General features: G+C 42.2%; 1 long non-coding RNA gene across 1 annotated transcript; it reads right to left on the reverse strand.

Moving 5' to 3' along the window:
• Positions 1-3,091: 3,091 nt before the first annotated feature.
• On the reverse strand, positions 3,092-13,922 carry LOC139037707 (uncharacterized). The gene is made up of 3 exons (XR_011490545.1): positions 13,708-13,922; positions 3,453-3,545; positions 3,092-3,116 (listed from the first exon to the last, which is right to left on the reverse strand). It is a non-coding gene; the product is annotated as an uncharacterized lncRNA (long non-coding RNA).
• Positions 13,923-17,837: the final 3,915 nt, after the last annotated feature.

Raw genomic sequence — 17,837 nt, forward strand, 5'->3', positions numbered from 1 at the left:
TGTCCAGTCCTCAATTCAAGAGTCATATTTTGGAACTAAAGGCCACAAATCCTTTTGCTGCTTCTCTAACTGAAAATAAAATCCTCCTTGATCTGAGCCACATAACAATGAGATTTCACAAAGGACCTTTATCAAGAGAGGAAAGATATAAATTCAGCTGTGTTAACTTAGACTGAGTGCAAAATTCAAGGTTTACCCCATTCATTTTGTAGGTACTCTTCAAAGCTGTCACAACAGTCAAAAATATTAAAGGGAATCACTAGGAATTATCATCTCCTAGTAATTATGAGAAAAGGTTTGGGGAAAACTTTGTATTTTCTCCTCTCTGACCTCTGTTTCCAAGCTGCTGAAGAGCAGCAGAGAGCCAGAGGCTTCCTGGATGATGGAAGGGATGCAGTTCACAGCACATGTGATGCTGAGTTAACTGGTTGGGTGTCTGAGATGGGCTGACAAAATGCAGCATGGAAAATTAGCCTGGTCAAACAGCTATAAAATTTGAGTCACGGCATCATAAAGATGCCAACAGACCAAGGACAATAAATAATGCAAGCAGCCAAGAACAGTTAACACACGCACAAACCTGGAAACACCATTCCCTTTCTTAACTTCCTTGTTGCAGTTTTAATTGAGCCACCTCCAAAATAAAAGTCAATGTATTGAAGAGAATGAATCCTCTACAGACAGTGGGGGCAAATGTTAACCCTGAACTGACTTTGCACTTCTTCAAACAAAAAAAGCCTGCAAAAATATAGAAGCAAGAATAAAGGCCAATTTCTTCCAAGTAGGAGTCAATTCTTGTTGTCTGTGGTGGTTGTGTTGTATGAAGTCATCACAAACATTGAATTAGCAAATCCAAACCTAGTGATTCCAGAGGAAATACAGATATAGATTCCAGGAAGCTTCTTCTCATATTTTCATCAGCTGACCAACATAACATTTTAGAATGTGTGCTTGTGTTTAAAGGCAACATGTTTAATATGCATTGTTAATTCAATAACCTTGAACTCATGGCCAACTTTAGAACTAGGACAAGGACTCATGCTATTTACTTGGCTATAATGCACATGGCAGCACTTCAGCTCCAAGCACTATTTAGGGTCCATTTTAAACAGGAAATCATCAATCAAAAGCACAAAAGGGCAAAAAAAAAAAAAAGTGATACCAAGTTGATCATGAAAAGGATGATTGTTTACAGTAAGAGAGCTGGAACAGAAGGCCAAATGTCACCTTATTTGATCTCAACTGGGCCCTACACAATGGTGACTCAAATATTTTGCTGCTCTGCATATACCTTTAAATGACCCCGAGAGTACTGTGAGTATTGATAATAAGTTCCCTAAAACCTCCCAATTGATTTGCTTACCTCTTGTGAAAAATAAAAGGAGGTATCAATTACAGACAGTCGGGGTGGCCTGTAGAGTGAGCTGGTGACACTCTACCTCTCATCATCAGTTACCCCAAACAGGAAGACAACAGTTACTGACTCCATCAGGAAAGGACACCGGCAATCCCAAACAGGAAGTCTGACTACTCATTACCCAGCAGGACGAAGGAAAACCTCCTTCTTTCTCAACCAATAGAAAATGCCACAGCTCAGCCAATGAGAAGCTGTCTTCACCTGAACTACTTCCCTCCAATGGGTTTTCATTTTTTCCTTACTGATGACTTCCTTTTCTTTTCCCACCCTCCTTACTACAAAAGTTTTCCTGTTGTAGGAAAACTCACCCATCTGTTTGCCCGATGAGATGTTGCCCAGTTCACGAATCATTTAAGAAAGCCAATTAGATCTTCAAATTTACTGTTTTATTATTGCTGTTGTTATACACGGAACAGTCAAACTGCTGCTATTTTGGGAAGATTGTGCCCAAACTATAAAAAGGCATATATTACAGTCAGGATGCCCTTAGAAGAGAGAGTCCTACAACCACATCAGTCCTGGAGAGAGTGGACCCCCATCCTCACCTCCAGTTGTGGACCAAGAGCTCTTCCTCCTCTCCCTGTTCTCCAAATATGTCCAGAGATGGACTCTCCACAAGCCAGATTGCTTTGCCTGACACTGCTGAAGACATGCTTCATCTGTTTCAATTTCCGGTTTGTACTGAAGGGGAAGAAAGCAATCTATTATCTCTTAGGGGAGACAAAGCCATTTGGAGGCAATCTATTTTTATATGGTCAAAATAGCACTACTGGCTCTTGGTGAATATCAAACAATAATAGAGAAAGGAAGGAAGAGAACAAACAGAGAAGAAAGAAAGGAGAAGGAAAGAAAGAAATGAGGAAGGAAGGAAGGAAGGAGGGAAATGTTGTGGTCTGTCACTGGTTGGAAAAGAGTTTCCCGACATGAGGCAGAATGAGAGGAGAATATAGTTTATTAGAGTGGGAGACTCTCAGTTCAAGGGAGAGCTGACCCCTTATGTGAGCTGGTAGCCAACTTTTATAGCCTGAAGACAAAGAAAATTCCTACTGGGCGGGTGGCATTAGGTAATTGGTTAGGATGCTATAGAGTGGATATTTTACCTAATATGTGGTCAGGGAACTGGCTGGTTTAGGTCCAGAGACTCATGGCAACAGTTGCTACAGGGCTTGGTTATTTCTGGAAACTTTTGTCCTGTGACCTTGGTATAAGGCACTGCACCCTGACCTTGGTACAGGGCTCCACAGGGGGAGAAAGGGAAAAGAAAGAAGAAGAAAAAGAACCTGGGAGGGAGAGAGGAGTGGGGATGAAAAAGAATCCTCAAAGTCGCCCATAACCTTTGGATACTCCAGACAGTCAACACACAAATCTGTTTATTTCTCTTTATATATGAAAGAAACAAGCCATGTAAATAATTTTTCACATAGAATTTATTAAACAGACAGGGACATAAGCACAGAGAATAAAAATTCCCCTGGAATTTTCTCACTTTGTTTTGTGGCTAAAATAATATTCTGAGATGTTGCTCTCAGAGGCACAGTGAGCAGTGGCTTGAAGTGAGACCTTATTTCCCTGCCCAGGAATTGAACCTGGGTAGCCTGGATGAAAACCAGGAATCCTAGCCATTAGTCCACCAGGGGGCTGGAGGCTAGAAGCAACATCACCCTAGCTCTTGTCCAAGAATGTTTCAAGGAGGCAAAACCTGTAAAAACAGGTACAAAGTTTATTATTAGAAGCACACACAACATGTGGGAGAACACACAGAGAAGACATTTGCTTATTTAGAAGAGAAGCAAGGTAGAAATACACACCCAGAGACAAAGGATTTGGACATCTTCCCTAAGGAGGAGGAGTGCAGTCAAGACGCAGTTTAAATCACATATATGGGACTTCCCTGGCAGTCCAGTGGTTAAGACTCCACGCTTCTGACACAGGGAGCATAGGTTCAGTCCCTGGCGGGGGAACTAAGATGGCCCTCGCTGCATGGCGAAAATAAAACATCACTTACATAGGACAGTTCTTTCGGGTCTTTGTTTACCTTTGACCAATTGTCATCTTGTTTCTTAGTGGTCATCTTATCTGTTTAGTCCAGCAGAGCTCAGCTTCGGCCATTGACTTGGCCTTGAAGATTCTAAGGAAAACAAAGCTCCAATGTATTATTCCTGACAAACACCAGCTTCTCAGCCCATCTGCCTCAATGGTACCATTTTGTTAGGATCTTCCCCTTGGTGTTTCTCTCTTTTTTTCCTCCCCTTTGCTGTTCAGTAGACTCAGCTCTTCTATTCATTGTTTCCTGGAAATCGGCCACTTGATGGCTAGATGGCTGGTCCCTAGGAGATAATGACAGCTCACACATGTAGAGAACAAACCGTGTGCCAGACCTGAGACTAAGCTTTTCACATTCATTAACTTATTATTAACTGAGGCAGTAGCTTTAACATCATCCCTGTTACAGAACAGAAATCGTGAGTAGATGACATCACCAGGTGTGCACATCTAGGAAGTGGCAGCGCCGGGATTTGAACACAGGCTCTGAAGTCCCTTTGCATCCTGGGTTTCAAAATGCTGTGATGCCTCTTGATGCAAAGCTTAAGTCGAGTAAACATCATCTACCATGACAGCTACCTAGTCTCCAGCAAATCCTCCAGGACAACATAGAACTGTTGTTTCCTATTTGTAAATCAGGATGTGCTGTGCGTGTTCAGTCACTTCAATCATGTCCAACTCTCTGTGATCCCATCTGTAGCCCACCAGGCTCCTCTATCCAAGGGGATTCTCCAGGCAAGAATACTGGAGTGGGTTGCCATGCCCTCCTCCAGGGGATCTTCCTGACCTGGGGATCAAACCTGTGTCTCTTATGTCTCCTGAATTGGCAGGAGAGTTCTTTATCACTAGTGCCACCTGGGTAGTCTGTAAATCAGGATGGACAGCAGTAAAAGCTGTGGACAAGATCCCTCTTAATAATAATCAGCTAATGGAAGATCATTTTTTAAATTAATTTTTAGTGGAGTGTAGCTGTTTTACAATGTTCTGTTAGTTTCTGCTGTAAAGCAAAGTGAATAGGCTATACCTATACGCATATCCCCTCTTCTGGGTATTTCTTTTCCATTTTCAGGTCATAACAGAGCAGAGTTACCTGCGCTAAACATTAAGTTCTCATTTAAGTGAAAGTAGCTTTCTCTCCTGGTGGCTCAGATGGTAAAGTGTCTACCTACAATGTGGGAGACCTGGGATCAATCCCTGGGTTGGGAAGATCTCCTGGAGAAGGAAATGGCAACCCACTCCAGTATTCTTGCCTGGAAAATCCCATGGACGGAGGAGCCTGGTAGGCTACAGTCCATGGGGTCGCAAAGAGTCAGACACGACTGAGCGACTTCACTTCACAGCTCAGTCAAGTCCGACTCTTTGCGGCCCCAAGGACTATACAGCTCCAACTAAGTTCTCGTTTGTTGTCTATTTTATTGTGCAAGCTCAGTCACATCTGACTGTAACTGGCCAGGCTCCTCTGTTCAAGGAATTTTTCAGCAGGAATACCAGAGTGACCTGCCATTTCCTACTCCAGGGGATCTTCCTGACCCAGGGATCCAATGAGGAGGATTCTTTACCACTGAGCCACCTGGGAAACATCTATTTTATACACAGGATCAACAATGTGAAAGTGAAAGTCACTCAGTCCTGTCTGACTCTTTGTGACCCTATGGTCTATATAGTCCATGGAATTCTCCAAGGCCAGAATACTGGAGCGGGTAGCCTTTCCCTTCTCCAGGGGATCTTCCCAACCCAGGAATTGAACCCAGGTCTCCCACACTGCAGGCAGACTCTTTACCAGCTGAGCCAAAAGGGAAGCCCAAGAATACTGAAGTGGGGAGCCTATCCTTTCTCCCATGGGTCTTCCCAACCCAGGAATTGAACCAGAGTCTCCTGCATTGCAGGCTGTTTCTTTACCAATTGAGCTATCAGAGAAGCCCTATATTAACAGTGCATATATGTCAACCCCAGTCTCTCAATTCTTCTCACCACCCTCTTTTCCCCCCTGGCATCCGTATGTCTGTTCTCTACATCTGTGTCCCTATTTCTGCTTTGTAAATAAGATCATCTATACCAATCTTTTTAGATTCCACATATATGCATTAATATACAATATTTGTTTTTCTCTTTCTGACATACTTCACTATGACACTCTCTAGGTCTACCCACATGTCTACAAATGACCCAATTTTGTTCCTTTTCATGGCTGAGCAATCTACAGGTTCAATGCAATCCCTATCAAATTACCAATGACATTTTTCACAGAACTAGAACAAAAAAAGTTGGCAATTTGTATGAAAGCACAAAAGACCTAGAAAAGAACCGTTTGCTTTGAAGAAGGTGGCACATGTATATCCATCTTCAGTATGGCTGCCTAAGCGTATTCCAACAGCAGAGCAATTCCTGCCATCTACCTGAATGCTCTTCCTATTCTAATTGCCTTAAATGTCCCTTGTTACATTTCCTGAAGAAGTAGCCTTGGTCCTTACCAAACCCAGATTTACATAATAAAAATGCAACAATGCACATATATAAATGTTAAAAAGTGTACAAAAGCACTTTTAAGCTTTTGTCAAGCCCCACATTTTCCTAAAAGAGATTCAGAGTACAGGATCAGGTGTCTTTTGGTAGCAACATATTTTAAATTTGATTGACATCCAAAGAGTCAAAGGCAATTCTTTAAAACCCTTTTTCATTCTCCTTTATGTGTTTATGTCTTTTTAAAAATGAAATATTCCCCAATGCATCTGTGTGTATCTCAACCTTCTGACAAGGCCACTTAATTATCAGGGGCACTGACTGGAAATCTCCTTCTTATCAGCACAGGGGCTGCCTGCTTTGTATAGCCAGCAAGTGTTTGAAAGGCTTTACAGAGCTAAGTCCTAGTGCTAGGAGATTTTCGTCTTTCCAAAAGCCCGCCTGTCATTGTGACTGGATTATCTGGCTATTAAACTGTGGTCTCTTCCGTTTGTCAAACCTCCAAAGAGATTGTGCTAGAAACTCAAGTGATAAGCAAAGAAGTGACTTTAGGTATAAATAAGCAGACTCCAGCCTTACTCCTGATAGAGACTGAGATTCCAATGTGCCAATTATTTAATCTGCAAGCAGCTACCCAGGTGCCCCCTCCATGCTGAAAACTACTGGTTGACATCCTTTATTTTCTTTTTCAAAATGTCAATTTTTATTGGAGTAGAGTCACTCTACCGATGTTGTGTTAGTTTCTTCTCTACCACAAAGTGAGTCAGCTTTCCATGTACACGGATCCCCTCTTCCTCGGATCTCCTTCCCATTTAGGGGATCACAGAGCTTTGAGTAGGGGTCCCTGTGTTTACACTAGGTTCTCATCTTAAAGTTAAAGTGTTAGTAGTTCAGCCATGTCCGACTGACTCTGCAACCCCATGAACTGTACGGAGCCCGCCAGGCTCCTCTGTCCGTGGAATTCTCCAGGCAAGAATATTGGAGTGGGTAGCCATACTCTTCCAACTCTGGGTTGGGAGTCTTCCCAACCCAGGGATCAAACCTTGGTCTCCCGCAAGGAAGATTCTTTACCATCGCAGCCACAGGGAAGCCCAGGTTCTCATTAGTTATCTACTTTATACCTAATAGCAATAGTGTATATATGCATCAATCCCAATCTCCCAATTCTTCCTCTCTTCCCCGCTTGGTGTCCATATGTCTGTTTTAGTTTGTGTCTCTTTCTTCTTTGTAAATAAGATTGAGGATGACATCCTTTGGAAGAGGAATTTAAAAGCTAGGTTAAGTTGAGGTTTTCTCAAGCTATGGAGTCAGAAAAATGAGGAGGTAGGGGGTGAAGCAAACATACCAAAAACTAAATATATTTCACACGTCATCATGTGAGTGGGAAATTGTACAGGTTTGTAAGCAAACAGGATTAAAAGGAAGAAGTATTTTAGCATGATGAGGTTACAGTGGATGGGTCCCATTGGCAGGTAAGGTTACTCTAGGATGTTGGAATCTACCCTGCCTGGTGTCTTGCCCAAGGCACAAACTCCACACTCTTACCTCCATTGAGCATTTTCTCTCACTTTCCACCCTGATCAAGGACAGCGCCCCCTGTGGTTGCCTATAGATTTGGTCTGTGGACTTATAAAATTTCTTAAATAAGTCTTTCTGAAATACATTTAAAGTCATTTTCTTGCACACCCTCATTCAGTTAACAAAATCCCTCTTTTACCAGTTTCAGACCTTAGTGGCACAAGACTTTAAAGACAGTGAGTTCCTTATACTTACCACCCACTGGAAGAATCACCTCCTTCCATTATTTATCTTTGAATTATACCCTTTTCTTAAAAAGGAGGGGAGTTGGAGAAAAGATCAAAGGATCTAATCAAGGGAATGTTCTCATTTCAATCAGCTATTAGTACCCAAACTGTTAGTTAGGTGGTCATGAAGGAAAGATGGAAATTACTTAATTTTGTGGTTCAATACTGATTTTTAAAAACCATTTAACAATGTTTAGCCTTGTCAGCACACATAAAAATAATCTTGCACTTGTAATATCTAGGGGGATAAGGTACACTCAGGTTAAATATATTATTTTGGATGAATCACAAACAATATGAACTATCAAAAGTGAAATTCATATTTAATTATACCTCATCACCAATCTTTCTTTTTTTAATATTTACTTATTTATTTGACTGTGTTAGATCTTAATTGCAGCACACAGGATCTTTACTTGAAGCATATGGGATTTTTTTTCAGCTGATGCACATGAACTCTTAGTTGCAGCATGTGGGATCTAATTCCCTGACCAGGGACCAAACTAGGGCTCCCTGCATTAGGAGCTTGGACCACCCAGGGAAGGTCCATCCATCTTTCTTCACAGCCTTTGAAGGCATGGAACCAGGCAGAGCAGCCTCCATTTGTAAAACACATAGACTAGGACCCTAGCGTTCACTTCCCAGGTGTATGTCACTCATTCTCTGGATATTTTAACAAAGTTGGATTTAGGGCTAAGAACCAGGTATTTGGTTAGGTGTATTCACATTTCTTTTTTAAGCTTGTATGTTTGCATCATCATTTTAGAAAAGAGAAAACTAAAAACTACAGAAAACTTCCAGGGTAAGCCTGAATCTTGATCTGTGGCTTCCTTTGCCACTAACTCCCATGATTTCAGTGTCCACTTTACTCATTGCAAATGGCATGAAAATGGAGACTTAGTAGCTCATTTGCTAGGATTTTTCAGTTTTTTCCCCCTTCCCTTCATCTTTTCCTTCCTTCATTGTTTCTCGTTTTATTCTTCTCTCTGTAAGAGTCCGTGAAACAGGCAATTCTTCAAAGTCATGCTGAATTTTGATCTTCGGGGATCTTTCTTCTTGTTCCATTTCTTTTCTGGAAATACTGCAATTTGAATTAAAAAGAATTCTTTCAGGTCGATATTTTGCCTATGTGAAGCAAAAAATTTCTACGTGTTGAAGGCCTCATTTTAAAATTCCAACTACTTCAATAGCTGGTGATGTGTACCTGAATCTCAGAGGAAAAGTTTCAGTCTGGGGGTACCTATTTGGCAATCATCATCATAGAGACAATAGTTGGAAAAACCATAAGAGTGGGGAAAATACCAAGATACATGGGTTGAGACGACCAGTTGGCCGAGGGAAAAATAATTAACAATTAAACAAAACCTTAGGGAGCAGGGAGCAGCCTCATACATATGGAGACAGCAGACAGAGGCAGCTGAGCAAGAAGAGAGGGTGACACATCATAGTCCTCATGGTTGAGGGAAGCTTGTGAAATAAACAACTGGGAACAAAACCTAATAAGTTACATTTCAATGTTCATGGTCAACATTTACCCTAAATCACTATCTAAAAGTAGTTCGAGAATAACATCAGCCCATTTGCCAAGCACCAATGCCCACTAGACCCTACATTCTTGTCTCCAACATCAACTCAGCCCAAGGAGTCCAGCACTCATATGAGAGCAACTGATGCTAAACCCTAGGGCAAAAATGGGGTCGGAAACTTACTGATGTTGCCAGAAAGCAAGAACATTTTGTTTAAATATGGAAAGGAATTCTAAAGGGGAAGAGCTCTTTAATTAAAGGCTCATGCTGGCCCTTTGCAGTTGTGCAAATCTTAAGAGACAAAATACTCATAAAAATAGTTTATGGCTAATTGAAATAAACTGAGTTTGTGAAAGGTGATGAATTAAATTTATTCAAAGGAAAATCCCCCTGCAGTGGAAGCTTGGAGTCCTAACCACTGGACTTCCAGGGAATTAACTGATAGGACATTTTAATTTAAACAAGTACTCAATATTTGTGTACATACATGTGTGTATGTATGTATTTCATTTGTTCACTTAATCATGTGGCTGTATATGTGAGTAACAAAATTAATTACATCAATTCTATGGTGCTTTAGAATATGCTGAAACACAAATACAGTAATAAGTTTTATAGTAATTGTAATTTTTACATGTCCTGTCTCTTATTAGGGTCTATTAAGTAATAAGAAAAAGACAGCATTTTAAAAATGTCATTTAATTTCTCCAGAAAATTTAATGAATTGGTCCTGCACATTTGAGAGCTTAAAATATTTTTAAGTCATATATGTGTGCACATATATAGATCCCCTGGAGAAGGAAATGTGGCAATCCACTCCAGTATTTTTGCCTGGAAAATTGCATGGAGGGAGGAGCCTGGTGGGCTACAGTCCATGGGGTTGCAAAGAGTCAGGTACAACTGAGTGACTTCACTTTCTTTCTATATACATATATATATATATATATGCACATTTACATTTATATCTATATATAAAGAGTTCAGATCAAAAGAAGCCCAATTTCAAGCAGGAAATTGTCAACAGTGGCCAAATAGGATTAAATATGCTAACTTGACCAATAGGTTGACAATGACAGATGTTAGTCGCTCAGTCATGTCTTGACTCTTTGTGACACCATGGCCTATTCATGGAATTCTCCAGGCAAAAATACTAGAGTGGATTGTCATTCCCTTCTCCAGGGTTTCTTCCCGACCCAGGGATTGAACCTGGGTCTCCTGCATCACAGGCAGATTCTTTACCATCTGAGCTACCAAATAACATACCACACTAGCTCCCCCAAGAACAGGGAGAGGTAACCCTGAACCAGCCAGGACAATGACAGCGCAGATTTGATTGATTGTGGAGGATGGGAACCCCAAAGGTGAGCGTCATTGACATGATCTTAGCCACTAAGGCTAAAGAGGCAGACAGAAACACTCGAAGGGCACAGAATCCCAGTGTGTGTTCACTGAAATGTCAGGGACAGCACTGGCACCACCAGGAAGGAAGGACAGGGGGTCACAGAGACCAAAATCAAGCAGCGAAAGGAGTCATCTAGTCAAGGGTTGAAGCCCTCTAAGTGGGAGGAGTGAGACTCCCATCATAACTGGCTGCTGTGGGACTTCCCTGGTAGTCCAGTGGTAAAGAATTTACCTTCCAATGCAGGGGACACGAGTTCAATCCCTGGTTGGGGACCTAAGATTCCACATGCCTCAGGGCAACTAAGCCATGCACACCGCAACAAAGATCCAGTACAGTCCAAAATAAAATCATAAAATAAGCACATGACTTTTGTTTTTGTTTTGTTGTTTTGTTTTGTTTTTTAAAAAAAGACTGGCTGCTGTGAGCTTTGTATTGAAGACCTTTGGCTGTGAGATCTCTCGTCTCAGAAGCAGGGACTTTCCTATTAATTGATGTAAAGACACTTTAAAAGGCCTACAAGGTGGTACAGATGGTAAGCAAATCACCCAGTGTATCCACTTCTCCAGATTCCCTGTGTTTAGTCGCTCAGTTTCGTCTGGTGTCTGACTCTTTGCGATCCCGTGGACTATAGCCTGCCAGTCTCCCCTCTCCACGGGGATTCTCCAGGCCAGAATACTGGAGTGGGTTGCCATGCCCTCCTCCAGGGGATCTTCCCAACCCAGGGATCGAACCCAGGTCTCCCACCTTGCAGGTGGATTCTTTACCATCTGAGCCACCAGGGAAGCCCCGATCCCCTGGCTCAGCTGAAAATATGGCATCTCTAAGTAACTTAAAGTCCACTAACTGATGTCAATAATTTTCAAAGAAAAAAAATCCCAATTTGTTTGAGATTATAACTCTCATTTTCTGGAAATGTTAAATTATTTCCTTAGTAGGTCTTTAAACCTAGGAAAGTTGAGAATCAATAGCACAGATGAATTGTGTGACAAGCCTATTTTATTTTTCTGTTACAGTGAGACATAATTGGGGAATTTTTTGTATTTAAAGCATTTATAATTAAGAGAATTTACCCCATGATAAATTAAACAAATGGGGGTAAATTAATTTATCATGGGGTAAATTTTTTGGCCACCTGATGCAAAAAACTGACTCATTTGAAAAGACTCTGATGCTGGGAAAGATTGAAGATGGGAGGAGAAGGGGATGACAAAAGATGAGATAGTTGGATGGCATTACCAACTCAGTGGACGAGTTTGAGCAAGCTCCGGGAGTTGGTGATGGACAGGGAGGCCTGGCATGCTGCAGTCGCAGAGTCAGACACGACTGAGCGACTGAACTGAACGGAACCCCTATGACATTACAGATTCACCTCTTTTCTCAGCTAGAATGCAATTTGAAATCAATTTTTGACGTGATTTCAAGTTGAAAAGTATGAGAACTCTATCTTAATACTGAAACTATATTGGAGTACTGAAGACAACTTGTTTATTTAGTAGATACGTCAGGTCTGTTTAAACCCATAAGATAGTTTTGCTTGATAAATGGCATTTGAGTTGCTTAAAAGGAAAGCAGACTTGGTGGTCTAGTGATTAAGATTTCCCCTTCCAATGCAGGGGGCGTGGGTTCGATCCCTAGTCAGTGAGCTAAGATCCCACATCCCTAGAGGTCAGAAACCAAAACATAAAAGAGAAACAACATGGTAACAAATTCAATGAGGACTTTTTTGAAAACTAAAACAGACTTACATTTATACACACAGTTTAAAATAAATTTATTGAATGATGCTATAAAAAGCCTCATTAAAACATACTTATTTTATAAATAGATTATTAGGATTTGTAAGTTGAACTTACAAAGAAAAGTTCTGGAGTTCAGGGATTTTACTTTACTATTTTGATTTTTAATTTAAAATCAAGTAGCCACAGATGGGGCATCCCTGGTATCTCAGCTAGTAAAGAATCTGCCTGCAGTGCAGGAAACCCCGATTCGATTCCTGGGTGGGGCAGTTCCCCTGAAAAATGGATAGGCAATCCACTCCAGTATTCTTGGGCTTCCCTGATGGTTCAGATGGTAAAGAATCCACCTGCAAGGTGGGAGACCTGGGTTCGATCCCTGAGTTGAGAAGGTCCCCTGGAGGAGGGCATGGCAACTCACTCCAGTATTCTTGCCTGGAGAATCCCCATGGACAGAGGAGCCTTGTGGGCTATAGACCAAGAGGCTGCAAAGATTTGGACACCACTGAGCAACTAAACATAGCACAGCACAGCCACAGATGGTCTTTCTCTGGATGAAAACCATCCTTAAGGCAACAACCCATACTGACATAGTGCAGATTGAGGTGCTACTGGAAATCCAAGACATGGATCACTTTGGCATCCTGGATGGAAATAAACACAGAGGCAGAAGCCCATTCATTGAAACCAGGATGAGTGCCAGAGACATTCTAGGATTTCTGTCTCCTTAGAGTGAGTGCCGCCTGACTAGGTGGGTGGAATCTGATGGAGAGGTGGCCTCTCCTAGGGGCACCTAGGAGATTGAAGGTAAGGAGCAGGATCCCCTTCACTCAGGACAGCCTCAGGTCTCCCAGAACTCACCCATGTTCTTAGGATCCCCTTCACTCAGGACAGGCGATTGAAGGTAAGGAGAAATATCCCCTTCCCTCAGGACAGCCTCGGGTCTCCCAGAACTCACCCATGTTCTTAGGAGGCCCCTGGATACAGGGTGTCTGGGGACAAGAACCCAGGTGACCACAGCCCCACGTATCCCCGGCTCTGTCTCAGCAGGGTCTCCTGGAGCCGCCTGGTCAACCCCACAGCCTGGCAGTGAGGAAGAGCACAGGATCTAAGTGGAACACGGGGGGCTCCCCTCAGGTTCTGTCCCCATCAACCCGGTGACCTCTGGCAAGGAATTTACTTGCCGTTCTGCATCCGGAAAACGCAGCTAAAGAGAGAACCAACCTCGTTAGTTCTGTTGTGAGAATTAAACGGAAAAAATAAACAAATTGTAAAGGGATTATATTAGTACCTGGCACAAAGTGCGCTAAATCTGATATACCTAAAGGTCAGTGGAGAGTGGAGGGAAAAAGTTCCCAAGGAGAGAGATTGAGGTTCATCCCGGGAGACCTCGATGACTTCTGCTGGGAACTGAAATCCCACGGGCCTGGATCAGAGCCACGAAGATGCAGTGCGCATAACTGTCCCCATTTTCTTCTTTTCATCAAGGTCTCCTCACAGACCTGGATCTCAGGATTCCCGCAAAGCTGCTTCTCCCTAGATGTTACCAAGGATGGTAAAGAACGCGTTGCTAGGAGACCAGGTGAGAAGGTGCCAGTGAGATGATTCCGCTTCTCCCACCAACCCAGCAGAGCACGAACGCTCATCCCTGCTGTTTAAAACAGCTGCTTCTAAATCCCTTCCAAAAGTCCTATTTCCAAGAAGTTGACTTCCTCTTATAAACCCACATAATTTAAGAAATCCATGGCCATTGTGCTTCACTCTTCCTGTAAAACCGTATTTCTACTTATGATTGCTTTCTGCCTGAGGGACATCATGATGGACTCTTTCAGCTTCTGGTTGTCTGAAAAAAGTCTTTACGTCACCTGTTTTTTTGAAAGACATTTCTTTCTAGAAGTTAGTATGCAATTCTAACTTAGTCCTTAATTTTAAAGATGTTGCTTTGTTGTCTTCTGTCTTGACTCAATTCCCATGAGAAATCTTACATCATACTTAACTTTCTTGCTGAGAACTTGATGTTTTTACCTAAACAGTCTTCCTAAGGAGGCTTTTTCTATGGCTCTTTTAAGATTTTATCACTGGCTTGACCAATTTGATTATGACTATGGTGTGCCTTCAAGATTGTGTGATCACTCACCTAGAGCCAGACATCCTGGAATGTGAAGTCAGGTGGGCCTTAGAAAGCATCACTACGAACAAAGCTAGTGGATGTGATGGAATTACAGTTGAGCTATTCCAAATCCTGAAAGATGATGCTGTGAAAGTGCTGCACTCAATATGCCAGCAAATTTGGAAAACTCACCAGTGGCCACAGGACTGGAAAAGGTCAGTTTTCATTCCAATCCCAAAGAAAGGCAATCCCAAAGAAAGCTCAAATTATCGCACAATTGCACTCATCTCACACACTAGTAAAGTAATGCTCAAAATTCTCCAAGACAGGCTTCAGCAATACTTGAACCAAGAACTTCCAGATGTTCAAGCTGATTTTAGAAAAGGCAGAGGAACCAGAGATCAAATTGCCACCATCCACTGGATCATCGAAAAAGCAAGAGAGTTCCAGAAAAACATCTATTTCTGCTTTATTGACTATGGCAAAGCCTTTGACTGTGTGGATCACAATAAACTGTGGAAAATTCTGAAAGAGATGGGAATACCAGACCACCTGACCCACCTCTTGAGAAACCTATATGCAGGTCAGGAAGCAACAGTTAGAACTGGACATGGAACAACAGACTGGTTCCAAATAGGAAAAGGAGTACGTCAAGGCTGTATATTGTCACCCTGCTTATTTAACTTATATGCAGAGTGCATCATGAGAAATGCTGGGCTGGAAGAAGCACAAGCTGGAATCAAGATTGTCAGGAGAAATATCAATAACCTCAGGTATGCAGATGACACCACCCTTATGGCAGAAAGTGAAGAGGAACTAAAAAGCCTCTTGATGAAAGTGAAAGAGGAGAGTGAAAAAGTTGGCTTAAAGCTTAACATTCGGAAAACTAAGATCATGGCATCTGGTCCCATCACCTCATGGGAAATAGATGGGGAGACAGTGGAAACAGTGTCAGACTATTTTGGAGGGCTCCAAAACCACTGCAGATGGTGATTGCAGTCATGAAATTAAAAGACGCTTACTCCTTGGAAGGAAAGTTATGACCAACCTAGACAGCATATAAAAAACAGAGACATTACTTTGCCAACAAAGGTCTGTCTGGTCAAGGCAATGGTTTGTCCAGTGGTCATGTATGGATGTGAGAGTTGGACTGTAAAGAAAGCTGAGCGCCAAAGAATTGATGCTTTTGAACTGTGGTGTTGGAGAAGACTCTTGAGAGTCCCTTGGACTGCAAGGAGATCCAACTAGTCCATCCTAAAGGAGATCAGTCCTGGGTGTTCATTGGAAGGACTGATGCTAAAGCTGAAACTCCAATACTTTGGCCACCTCATGCGAAGAGTTGACTCATTGGAAAAGACCCTGATGCTGGGAGGGATTGGGGGCAGGAGGAGAAGGAGATGACAGAGGATGAGATGGCTGGATGGCATCACCAACTCGATGGACATGAGTTTGAGTAAACTCCAGGAGTCGGTGATGGACAGAGGCCTGGTGTGCTGCGATTCATGGGGTCGCAAAGAGTCAGACATGACTGAGTGACTGAACTGAACTGATGACGTGCCTTGGAGTACTTTTATTTCTTTCCTTCTTTTCCTTCATCCTTCTCTTCCTCCCAACCACCTCCTTCTCCCATCCCTTTTTTTATTGCCATCAGATCATCAAGTTTTTTAAGATCCCTGGGATTATGGTTATTTTTTTTACTTGAAGTACAGTTGTGTACAATATTATGTTACAGGTGTACAATATAGTTGTTCACAATTTTTAAAGGTTATACTCCTTTATAGCTATAAATAGAGTTGTACAATATATCCTAAATATGCTATAAGGCTTGTTTTGTACTGGACATTGTTTCTTTTTTTTAGATTTTATTATTTACTTATTTATTTTTGGCTGCACAGGATATTCATTCTTGCATGCAGGCTTTCTCTAGTTGCTGAGAGCAGGGGTTTACTCTCTAGTTGTGGTGGATTGTCTTGTTGCAGAACCCAGGCTCTAGAGCATGTGGGCTCAGTAGTTTCAGCTCAAGGGCTTAGTTGTCACTTGGCACATGGAATCTTCCCAGATGAGGGTCAAACCTGTGTCCCCTGCATAGGCAGGCGATGCTTAACCACTGGACGACCAAAGAAGTCCTGGCCATTGTTTCTTAAACTATTTTCTGCCCCCCCCCTTTCCTTTGGGGATTTTGAATACATGTATATTAAGCTGCTTAACGTTGGGGTTACCAGTGGGGGAGAGGGGCAATATGTGGATGGGTGCGGCTGCTGCTGCTGCTAAGTCGTGTCAGTCGTGTCCGACTCTGTGTGATCCCATAGACAGCAGCCCACCAGGCTCCTCCATCCCTGGGATTCTCCAGGCAAGAATACTGGAGTGGGTTGCCATTTCCATCTCCAGTGCATGAAAGTGAAAAGTGAAAGTGAAGTCCCTCAGTCGTGTCCGACTCTTTGCGACCCCATGGACTGTAGCTTACCAGGCTCCTCCGTCCATGGGATTTCCCAGCAAGAGTACTGGAGTGGGGTGCTGTTGCCTCCTTCGGTGGGTGGGTGAGTGGGGGGCAATATGTGGGTGGGTGAGTGGAAGGTACAAGCTATTGGGTGTAATAAAATTGGCTCAAGGATATATTGTACAACATGGAGAATATAGTCAATAATTTTGTAATAACTATAAATGGAAAATTACCTTTAAAACTGCCCCAGGGCAGGCTGGCTTTGACCTTCACTCATAACCCTCATGCTGCACCATCTCACACAGACAAATATGCACACACACACGCAGGCACACACATACATAGAAACACGAGCATACTTTACACAAAAGCATGTACACACAAATACACACGCACAATGCACTTAATATACACACAGGCTCACATGCACAAACATGCACAAAAATACCTAAGTTCAACACAACATACACACACCCTCATACACATATTCAACACACGTAGACTTACAGACACAAAGACACACATGTAATCACACCCCATATCATTTGCAGTTATATTCTTAACCACTAGACAATGATTCTCTGTGCTAAAAGTTATCATGAATTTGTCCAAACATAGATGTTTAGGATCTGTACTCTTCGATCCACACATGGCAGATTTAAGGGCTTTTAAAATGCTTCTGCAGTCACTTTTGATCATCCCTCCCACAAACAGAACCCTGAGCCAACACGAGTGAAAGACTTTTGACATTCAGCATCTGTCCAATGTGTATTTGTTGTTTCTTTCTTTCTTTCTTTTTTAAATTAAAATGAAGTCCTCTCCTGAATAGACTGAGGCAGTGGGTAATGAGTTTCTGGCATTGAGAAGGTTGTCAGATTTAGTCAATAAAATTACAGGACTC

Source organism: Odocoileus virginianus, chromosome 12, assembly GCF_023699985.2.
Source record: "Odocoileus virginianus isolate 20LAN1187 ecotype Illinois chromosome 12, Ovbor_1.2, whole genome shotgun sequence".
NCBI lineage: Eukaryota > Metazoa > Chordata > Mammalia > Artiodactyla > Cervidae > Odocoileus > Odocoileus virginianus.